Here is a 10,953-nt window from a genome sequence, read left to right as displayed (position 1 = left end):
AGCAGTTAAGGTGTTGTCTCTGATGCCACTATTTTTTTCTTTTTTAATGTGAATATTGCTAATGATACGTCAAGTAGTTGAATAGATTACACATAACCCTCTGTTAGGCGTCTTGCCTTTTGGCTTTGCTACGGCCTCCATAACGAGAATGACACAAATGAACGAAATACAAAATGAAAAATATTTTATTCACTCCATTTCGTTGCAAACTGAGAGCCAGAGACGGAGCGTGTGTATTGTTAGGGTGCATTGGGATTAGCTATTCACACTGATGACCGCCTTCATCATACTGACGACCGTCTTCTGCTGCCTCGGGTGGTGTGGAAAATGCTAAGAACGGCTTGACAACCATGCACTGGTGGTAAAGGACAGGAACTTAGAAGAGACCACGGCACTCGGTACCCCTTTGTGCTCCTTACTATGTGCTTCCAAGCCAAACACCGCGCCAAACGTACCAGACTTCGCGCTCGACCCTCCCGATTTCTAAACCAAAATTTATGACCCTTTATCAGACGGTCGAAAATAATTTCCTCCAATATCTTGGGGAAAAGAACTTGTAGTCATGTGACACTGCTCTGAATTTTCCAGAATAGTGTAAAACTAGGTGTTATTAAAAAATTCTTTTCTACGGTAGAAATTTTTCGCGAACAATGTACACGCACTGTGCTTTAGTATCAACCGAGAATAAACTGCCAGCAGAACATGTATAAATTTTTACTACTTCATTTTAACGCGCCCCGCCGCGGTGGCTCAGTGGTTAGGGCGCTCGACTACTGATCCGGAGTTCTCGGGTTCGAACCTGACCGCGGCGGCTGCGTTTTTATGGAGGAAAAACGTTAAGGTGCCCGTTTGCTGTGCGATTTCAGTGCACGTTAAAGGTCCCTAGGTGGTCGAAATTATTCCGAAGCCCTCCACTACGGCACCTCCTTCCTCTCTTCTTTCACTCCCTTCCTTATCCCTTCCCTTACGGCGCGGTTCAGGCGTCCAACGATATATGAGACAGATACTGCGCCATTTCCTTTCCCCCAAAACCAATTATAATTATAATATTTTAACGCAAAATGTACGACCTAAGTTTTTTTTTACAAAGCGTATGCGACACTCATGAGCTATCACTAAACCCTTCATAGACTTTCTAGGACGTGTACTACTTGGTAAAAATGTTTGATGTGGAATAAAACAAAGTAAGTTAACGTAAAAAAGGTCCCAGGTTTCAAAAATGTCCGACTTGTCGCGTATTCAGCCTTAACTTCTATAGAGAGGCAATCCAAGCAAAAATAAAAGATACGGCTATCAAATAGCTAATATGATCCTAACTACGCTCAGCGATTTTTAACGAAGCAATTTCTGCCTTGGGCAAACAGAAAAGTTTTTGAAGTTGAATGCCATTGCCGACGATTATTGTTGTCCTGTAATGCACTGCATGGCACACCCTTGCCTCAACATAAGAGGCACACACCGGCCATTTTGTGCTTTGCTTTCTAAGAGGAGAGGGTAAGCCCCATCTTTCCATGTATTGTAGGGCATGTTTCGGTACACATTCCGCAACAACCAATAGAGGTAGCGCCTAACTGTTTATATCACTTGTATCCTTGCGTTGTGCTCTTTCGGCCGAATGAACACTTTGTAACACTATTAAAACACTTATCTTTTACAATGTTTCTCTCCAGGACTAGATAATAATTAAGGCTGCTTTTGGTGAAGCTGCTTTTGAGCCATTAAAATCAATACAACCGACTACCTCTGTATATAAAGTAAAAAAAATTCGCATGGCTAATTTTGGTTCAGTACATTCGCACATGATAAAAAGCACAGAAAGAGAATGGGCCTTCTGCCTTGTATTGTTTTGAAGATAATGGTACGTCGTAACAAAAAAAAATTGCTTCGAGATAAATGAGTTTAAAGCAAAGATTAAATATTACCAACTTTTTCGCCTTGAAAACCTTTGTTGACCAATTAGGGTTTTTTAAAGGTCGTTTAGTTTCCTACACTTTTTGTTTTTACTTCCTATGCTGCTCAGCCACAAGAGGACACTTGTCACCAGTCAACGTCTTTCAGCCGGTGGAGAGAGTACTACTCCAGGTTAGCCAAAAGGGCCAAAAGAGCGCATGTGCTCGAGACCTCACGAGAACGATCAACAGTTACGACGGGGACGGGGAGAAGCTCATTAGTGAACTCACAAGTAAATACCTCAAGACCGAGAAGAGCGGTAACCCGACTCACGAGTATGAAGGGGAAAGCAACGTCGAGATGGACGAACCATTCACAGAGCTGGAGCTGTTTGCGGCCATCGATGAACGTAATCAAGGCAGCGCGCCGGGCATTGACGGCATTACATACAAGATGCTAAAAAATATGAGCGACAAAAGGCGAGCTGCTGCTAACCTCGCCAACGCGTCCTGGGAGAAGGGTTCGTTACCAAAAGAATGGAAAGAAGCGGAGGTGCGTTTCATTCCCAAGCCGGGGAAACCACCCCACGTCGACAACCTGCGCCCCATCTCCCTCACGTCGTGTGTGGGGAAGGTGGTCGAGCGTATGGTTTTCAAGAGACTACAGAGACATTTGGACGTCACTGATTAGTTACCACCAACTATGTACGGATTCCAGAGGCACCTGAGCACGCAAGACGTCTTGGTGCAACTACACGAGCTAGTTATCAAGCAAGCGAAGCCTCATACGCCAAGAGCTATCCTGGCGATCGATCTAAAGGGGCCCTTCGATAACGTCACACACGAAAGTATCCTCCGTAACCTGCGCCTAACGGGGTGCGGGAAGCGCACCTTCAAGTATGTGGAGGATTTCTTAACCAACAGAACGGCAACAATCAAAATTGGAGAGGAGAAGTCGAAACCAATAGCCCTGGGATACAGAGGCACCCCGCAAGGGTCGGTTCTTTCGCCGCTTCTCTTCAACCTGGCACTCCTCCCTCTCCCGACTTTGCTTCAAGACATAGAGGGCACAGATCACGCTCTTTACGCAGACGATATCACCGTGTGGACGTCGAGGGCAGGGTCGGAGAGTTGGATGGAGGAGACACTTCAGAGAGTGGCAAAGACCGTGCACGAGTTCGCTCAATCGTGCGGCCTCAGTTGCTCGCCCCAGAAGTCGGAGTTACTCGTCATCAAGCCCAGAAGAAAGCAAGGAGACCAAGAGAACATCCGCATCACCATCGATGAGGCGAACATAACGCTAACAACGGAAGCACGTATTCTGGGTGTCATCTTCCAGAACAACGCAAAGCGGGGGCGTCGATAGACAAGATCAAGGTTTCAACGGAACAAATTTCGCACATGATCAGAAGAGTAACGAACAGAAAAAGAGGATTCAAGGAGGACGATGCACTCACGCTCGTCCAGGCCTTCGTGACGTCGTGCATCGATTACGCGGCGCCGTACCTGAAGTTACTCAAGAAAGACCAGGACCAGTTGAACGTTATTATGGACCTCCTTCACCCCGCGACGTCACGAAGATGCGGTGGCGCTGATGTTAGCAGCGACTTTCGCATGGTAGGAAAAACAGGTTCCGCTGGCCCGTGCCTGCCGCAGCTACCGCAGTTACTGGCGGCTGCTTCAACCTGTGCACTGCAGAAGCAGCATGTATTGACCAGCTGCGTCACTGCTGGATCCGCGTAGTAGCATAAAAAATAAATTTGCCTCGATAGGTTTCTGGCACAGGCATTGGCATTGGTAGTAAAGCGCGAAGTCTGGGAGTCGATAGGCACTGCCACGCAATGCACTTAATAGCATGCAAGTTACTGCGTTCATTCACCTGAACATCAGGATAGTAGGCTGATAATTGCTCAAGGAAAAAAAAAGACATATGTAGCTGCACACGTACTTATCACCTTGAGCCGGTGTGCACGGGGCGCCGGCAGGTTCACTCGCCCCCAAGGAATGCGTTCTTTTGTTAATAGCACAGCATGTTTTAATGGCGCGTTTTATGGCATATAATATTTACTGGAAACTGTTTCTTGATATGACGACGTAATTATTTGATTCGAGTAGAAAGAAGTCTGGTAAGTTGTGTCAATTTTGCGCGGTCGCATTGGTGTGCTTAGAATAGCATCCCATAAGCGTGCTAAACGCCATATGCTTCTTCATTGCACCATGCATGTATGTTTCATGAGGGAGTACATGATCGCGAAGCTTGTTTGGAAAGAACCGCAGCCGCAGCTGCAGGCCTGCTGCTAACAGACACGTGACGAGGTTGAGAGGGGACGCGGCAATGAAAAGTGTTTTCGTTATTTATGCATGCGATATGTAACTAAACTTGGTGCAAATATGAAATTCCTACGCTAGTTTCAGTAATTCCTTTTATTTATAGCTATACCTGGTGCAGTTCTGGGTAATTATAATTGAGGCCCTCATCAAGTCAACCCAAGGTCTTAAATAATTGAGTAGCTAGTGCGCCCTTTTTTTTATGCCAGCATGTACACAAAGCCAGGTTTTGTAAGATGACGCGATTAGTTCTTTTTCTAGATGATCAGTACTTATATGCATGCATAGTTACATGAAAACGTTTCTTACAAAAAATGACTAACACAGTACTGCACGTACGTGTAGGAAAAAAAATCGGGATTTATTACGCTCCTCAATGTCTCAAGAATAGTTTGCAAAAATGTAATCATTTGATTTTCATGCGAATTAAGAAGGTGAGTGATCCAGTCGCAGAAAATGTGAGGTCAGAAAACGAACCTTAAAAAAATTTATTCCCTCGTTTATGGCCTCTTCGCTTTCGCTTTGGTCAAAGAAATGCGGCACTGAAATCAAAGAAATTACCTCACAATTTTTGACGACCACACATCTAAAAAGCGTAATTTATAAATTCGTACTCAATATTTTGCTATAATTTTTTTCACGAAACAAGACTCCAGGGCTAGGAAAGAAAATAATTCTAGAAATCAAAAATTTTCACCAAATCGCCCAGCTTAACAAGAGGACAAGTCGGCCTGGCTGGTGCGTGGTCATGCGGCTAAAAACAGAGCTAAGCGAGACGACAAAGGAGATCGGGGACACGACGCTGTCCCCACTTTTCGCACAGCGCGACACATATGCCAGCAGACGATGAGTGCACGTCTGCTCCGACGAAGCAACGCCAGCACTTCCCCTCACAACTGTCCCGAAGTAAAATCATTCCGGCTAGTGCAGAGTGTCAAAACTTATTTTATTCAATGCCTACCGTATAAATCAACGGCAGGAACGCTTTCTACATGTTTACTACTAACCATACATGCAATACACAGTGGCAAACTATTTCTCTGAATACGGCGCACGTCGCCAACGCGAGCTCGTGTACTTAGACAAATTACTAAGTTGGAAGCATCAACCATTGCTATGACTCCCAGAAACTGGAAACGCACCTACATCCCTTGAAAACCCGCGCTCAACACCTATCCGCAACGCCACTCCCCGACCTTTTGCCTAACACGAGCCCGCTAGCGACTGCAGCGCCACCTCGTTTGTTTACAAACATGCAGGAGGTCTATACGCAAGGCAACCAAGATGGCGCTGGGCATACCGACGCATTTCTCGACCGACAAGCTTCTCGGCATGGCCAAGCACAACAACGTTGAAGAGTTAATAGAAGCTCATCTGTCTAATCAAAGAGTCCGGCTCAGTCAAACTTCGGCGGGACGTCGCGTTCTTGCCAAGTTGGGCTGGCTGGCAAGAGGCAGACCGGAAGGAAACGGGACCGTTACCCAGGTTGTGGGCGCATACAATCTACAGTAAACCGCTGCCTCAAAACATGAGGCCGGGTCGTAACGACGGCCGCAGAGCGGCTCGTATAGCGGCTGTGACGGAGACATTAGATAAATAGAAGAAGAACAGGGCGTCACTCTCTTCACAGACGCTTCATTAGACAAGTTTTCATCGAAAGCCACGCTGGCTCACTCTGGGCTGGAGGGCAACGAACTTGCCCACCAGTTCGCCCGAGAGATGGAATACCGGGCAGAGGAAGGTGAGCCACAGTTCATTATTAGTTATAAGGACATTACGAACTATTACAAGACTGAGAGGCGACGTTACCCCGATCCTCAAAAATCGCTTACTAGAGAACAGCAAGCGATCTACAGGCAGATACAGGCAGGATCCTTCCCGCACCCTTACCTTCAAAACAAGATGTACCCGGAAAGGTACGAGAAGGAATGTGATTTCTGCAAGGGGCAGTTAGGCACGCTCCAACATGTCATTGGAGTATGCAACTTCAACAAGGAAATCCCCCCACCTCTTACCTGCCCCACTACCCCACCCCATCCCTCACCATCCCTTACCGAGCGATGGGAGACCTTGCTAACCAGCCCCGCTGTGGAAGACCAGCTCGTCCTGATCTCCAGGGGCCAGGCAGCTAGTGAAGCATATGGGTCCCGTGAAGAGGGAACCACTCCCATCGACGGCGTCTAAGCAGACGTCGAGCTCGAATCAATAAAGTTGTTTCTCTCTCTCTCTCTCTCTCTAGGCCTGCATAGCTTACATTTAGGAGTTTATTTTTCCGGGGCGCCACATCTCACGGAAGTGGATGGCTCCGGAATAATTTCGACCACGTAGGGATCTTTAACGTGCACTGACATCGCAGAGCACACGGACGCCTTTGCGTTTTGCCTCCATAAAAACGCAGCCACCACGGTCGGGTTCGAACCCGGGAACTCCGGATCAGTAGCCGAGTGCCCTAACCACTGAGCCACCGCGGCGGGCGGATCAGCGGTCAAGTGCGGACTTAGCAAATCAGACAGAGTCACTTCGTCGTCTGTTGCTGAGGGCTTCGAGTAGGTCGATCTGAAAGAAATGCGGACGAAAGCTGAACGAGCCTTGCAGTCCCGTATGCAAATGCCCAACGACACTGTTACTATGTACGTCGAAGACATGACGCGGCTCTTCCGACGGGCTGACCCAGCCATGTCGGAAGCCAAAAAGCTGCGCCATTTGATGCGCGGTGTTAAAGAACAGCTTTTCGCCGGCCTCGTGCGTAGCCCCCCCCAGCACTATTGCCGAGTTTCTAGTGGAGGCAGTCACGATGGAGCAGGTCTTCCGGCAGCGTTCCACCGCGCACGACCGTCCAGTCCTTGCTGCTTCTGTTACAGATTTTCTCCCGGTTTTCAACAGCAATACCGACCTTCTCCGCGACAAGATCCGCGCTGTTGTCCGTAAGAAGCTAGAGAAGGTTTGTGGTACGTCTCAGACAGCGGCCAGCTAACTTATGAGCGTTATCAGCCAAGAGGCGCAGCAAGCTATCAGGCCACCGTTACTACACGCCGAACCACTGCCTACACAGACAGACTACTGCCGCCCGACATACGCTGAAGCTCTGCGACGCCCCACCCCAAATCCACCGACATTTCAACCACCCAACCAGACAGATCTACTGCCGCCAGACCTACGCTGACGCGCTGCGACGCCCTGCCCCGAATCCAGCGGCAGGTTTTCCCAACCATCACGACGTCCTGCTACACTCCGTGCAGCCAGGGCAGCAGCGCATCCCGAGTGATCGAGAATCCCTGCGCAGAGCGGACGTCTGGCGTGGCCCTGCCCGCCGGCGTTTGTGCTTCCACTGTGGGGAGCCCGGTCACCTGTTCCGCCGGTGCCCATACCGAATGCTTGACCTGCAGGGTTTTCCCTCCGATGCGCCAAGGCCCTGGTTTGGCCAACAGCCCCGTGAGATTGAAGAGTACAATGACCCAGCAACCTCAGTGGCCAATGGCGCGCCGTCAGTCCCGATCGCCATTACCTCGTCGATCATCGTTTTCACCGAATGCGCAGAACTCCTCGCGAGCGACGGCAGACCGCTCGCCCAGCCCTCGCCAGGAAAACTGCGGACTGCCACCTCCGGGGGTGTGGCCGCTGGATATCGAAGCTGTAAAGACCCCCTGACGATGCAGACGACGCAGACATCCGATGATAGAGCTTTGACAACGTCGACGACAGCAGCTGAACTAAAGGACTGCTTCTCCCTCGACATACCTGTGCTTCTCGATGGTCACAACATTAGCGCGTTGGTGGACACAGGAGCGGAGTTTTCAATTATCAGTGGCAAATTGACAGCGGTTCTGAAGAAAGTTACAACCCCTTGCTCTGGCGTGCAGATCCGGACGGCGGAGGGCCATATCATTGCTCCGCTTGGACAGTGCACGGCTAGGGTCAAGATCAGCGACTCGACGTTCATAGTTAGCAGCCTCGTGCTCCGCGAGTGTTCTCGTGAAATTCGTGACCTAATTTTGGGCGCAGATTTTCCCCGTGAGAATGATGCTGTTATTTTCCTGCGGCACAGAACCGTTACGTTTTCGACAGCGAAAGCCGACGACACCTCCGGCGTTCGGCAACGCAGCTCCGCCCATCGTATTTCCACAGAATGTGTCTTGATTCCGCCGCGCTCCAGTGTTTTTGCAAGCGTCGAATGCGATGATGGGCTGCGTGATGGACCTGCAGTCGTCGAGGGCAACGTTTCCTTGCTGCTGACACATGTCATTTGCGCGGCCCGAAGTGTTGTACACCTCCGTAACTTTCGGTTGGAACTCCTGATTACAAATTTTAAGAGCGAACTTCGTCACCTTTTCCGAGCTACTGCCGTCGCGTGTGCCGACCAATTGGCCGATGTCACTGAGTGCTTTGCGTCCGAGGCCATGGACCGTCTGGACACGTCCCTGGATCGCATCGATATTAGCTCCGGGCTCTCAGCGACTCAGCAGCGCGACCTCCGCGCCCTACTGCTCCAGTACAAAACCTGTTTCGCATCCTCCTCGAAAGTGAGGCAAACTACGATCACGAAGCATCGGATCATCACTTCCGATGACCCTAGCCCCATACGACAGCAGCCGTACCGCCTTTCCCCGAAGCAATGCGACGCTATCCAAACGCAGGTGAAGGAGATGCTTACAGACGGCATTATTCAGGCCTCTAAGAGCCCGTGGTCGTCGCCCGTCGTGCTTGTTAAGAAGGGTGGGACACTGCGCCTTTGCGCGGATTACCGTAAGCTCGACGCCAGAACGAAAAAGGACGTCTACCCGCTGCCCCGCATCGACGACTCGCTGGACAGACTTCGCCGCGTCAAGTATTTTTCGTCGATCGACCTAAAGACCGGATATTGGCAGATAGAGGTTGATGAACGTGACCGCGAAAACACGGCCTTCATCACACCCGATGGCATGAATTTAAGGTGTTGCCCTTCGGCCTTTGCTCTGCGCCAGCGATGTTTCAGCGCATGATGGATACTGTCCTGGCTGGCCTCAAAAGCCTGGTTATTTTACCTAGATGACGTGGTGGTGTTCTCAGAAACCTTCGACCAACACCTTGTACGGCTGCGGACCGTGTCGGATGCCCTGCGGTTGGCCGACTTGACACTTAAACCCGAGAAATGCCACTTTGGCTATAAAGAGCTCAAGTATCTCGGCCATGTTGTCAGCGCCGATGGCATACGACCCGATCCCGAGAACACTGCCGCCGTAGCCAAATCCCCGTCCAACTACATAGAAAATGCTCAAGCGCTTCTAGGGTTTGTGTTCCTACTAGACGACTTCTCCAAGATCGCTGAACCACTCACCCGTTTAACACGTGACGATACACCATTCGTCTGGACTTCTGAGCAACAGGCTGCTTTCACAGAGCTGCGCCAAAGGCTGCACACTATCTCTGTGCTGGCACATTTCGATTAGGAGGCTGCTACCGAGATACACACCGACGCTAGCAACATCGGGCTTGGTGCCGTCCTCGTTCAACACCAAGAAGGCGTGGAACGTGTGATCGCGTATGGGAGTCGCACACTCTCGCGCACCGAAATCAACTACTCCACCTGGGAAAAGGAATGCCTCGCTGTCGTCTGGGCCACGATGAAATTTCGGCCTTACATCTATGGTCAGCATATTAAAGCGGTCACCGACCACTATTCCTTATGCTGGCTTACCAATCTCCGAAACCCATCAGGCCGCCTTGCAGACTGGAGCCTTCGTCTTCAAGAATTTGATTCCACAATTGCATATATATGTCCGGACGTAAACACGAAGACGCCGACACGCTCTCACGCGCTGCCGTCGAGCAAGCTGATGACAGCGCAGAGGATGACAATCGTTTTCTAGGTGTGATCAGCAGTTCGGATTTAGTGGCAAAGCAGCGTGCTGACGCTGACCTGTGGTCTGTCATGGATCACCTGGAGGGCTATGCTTTCAACATACCTCGACACTTTTCCCGCCACTTGCCCTCTTTTTGCTTTCACAGTGGCGTACTGTTCCAAGAAAAACTCCAGCAACGGTGACCGGCCCTACCTCCTAGTCGTGCCATCAGACCTCCGCGACGACATCCTTTCGGCGTGTCATGATGAGCCCACCTCTGGCCATCTGGGATTTGCACGCACGCTCGCTCGAGTGCGTCAGGGCTATTATCGGCCTAAACTTGCAAAGACCATCCACCGCTACGTCAGAGGTTGCCGTGAGTGCCAGCGTCGTAAGTCACCACCGCTCAAGACCGCAGGTTTGCTCCAACCAATTGCGCCACCTCGCACACCTTTTGACCAAGTCGGCATTGATATTCTGGGTCCATTCCCTGTGTCGTCTTATGGAAATAAGTGGATTATAAGAACATCCTCTCAAATCGCGCGCTTCTTCATACACGACATTGTTTTACGACAGGGCGCCCCGTCCTCCGTCATCACCGACAGGGGCACCGCGTTTACAGCGAAGCTCATGCACGAGGTGTTCCAGCTGAGTCACGCGAACCACCGCAGGACTACTGCATACCACCCGCAGAAAAACGGGCTCACGTAGCGCCTCAACAAAACCTTAGCAGACATGCTCGCAATATACGTCGACGTACAGCACAAGACTTGGGACGAGATCCTCCCGTATTTGACGTTTGCCTACAACACGGCGATTCAGAAAACGACTCGATTCACGCCGTTTCGCCTCGTCTACGGCCGTGATGTCCAATCGATGCTGGACGCATGCTTCCGTGCCCCCCTGACGACAAGGCG

This window comes from Amblyomma americanum, chromosome 8 (assembly GCF_052857255.1).
Source record: "Amblyomma americanum isolate KBUSLIRL-KWMA chromosome 8, ASM5285725v1, whole genome shotgun sequence".
NCBI classification, from domain to species: Eukaryota; Metazoa; Arthropoda; class Arachnida; order Ixodida; family Ixodidae; genus Amblyomma; species Amblyomma americanum.
Note: the sequence above shows the minus strand (reverse complement) of the source record.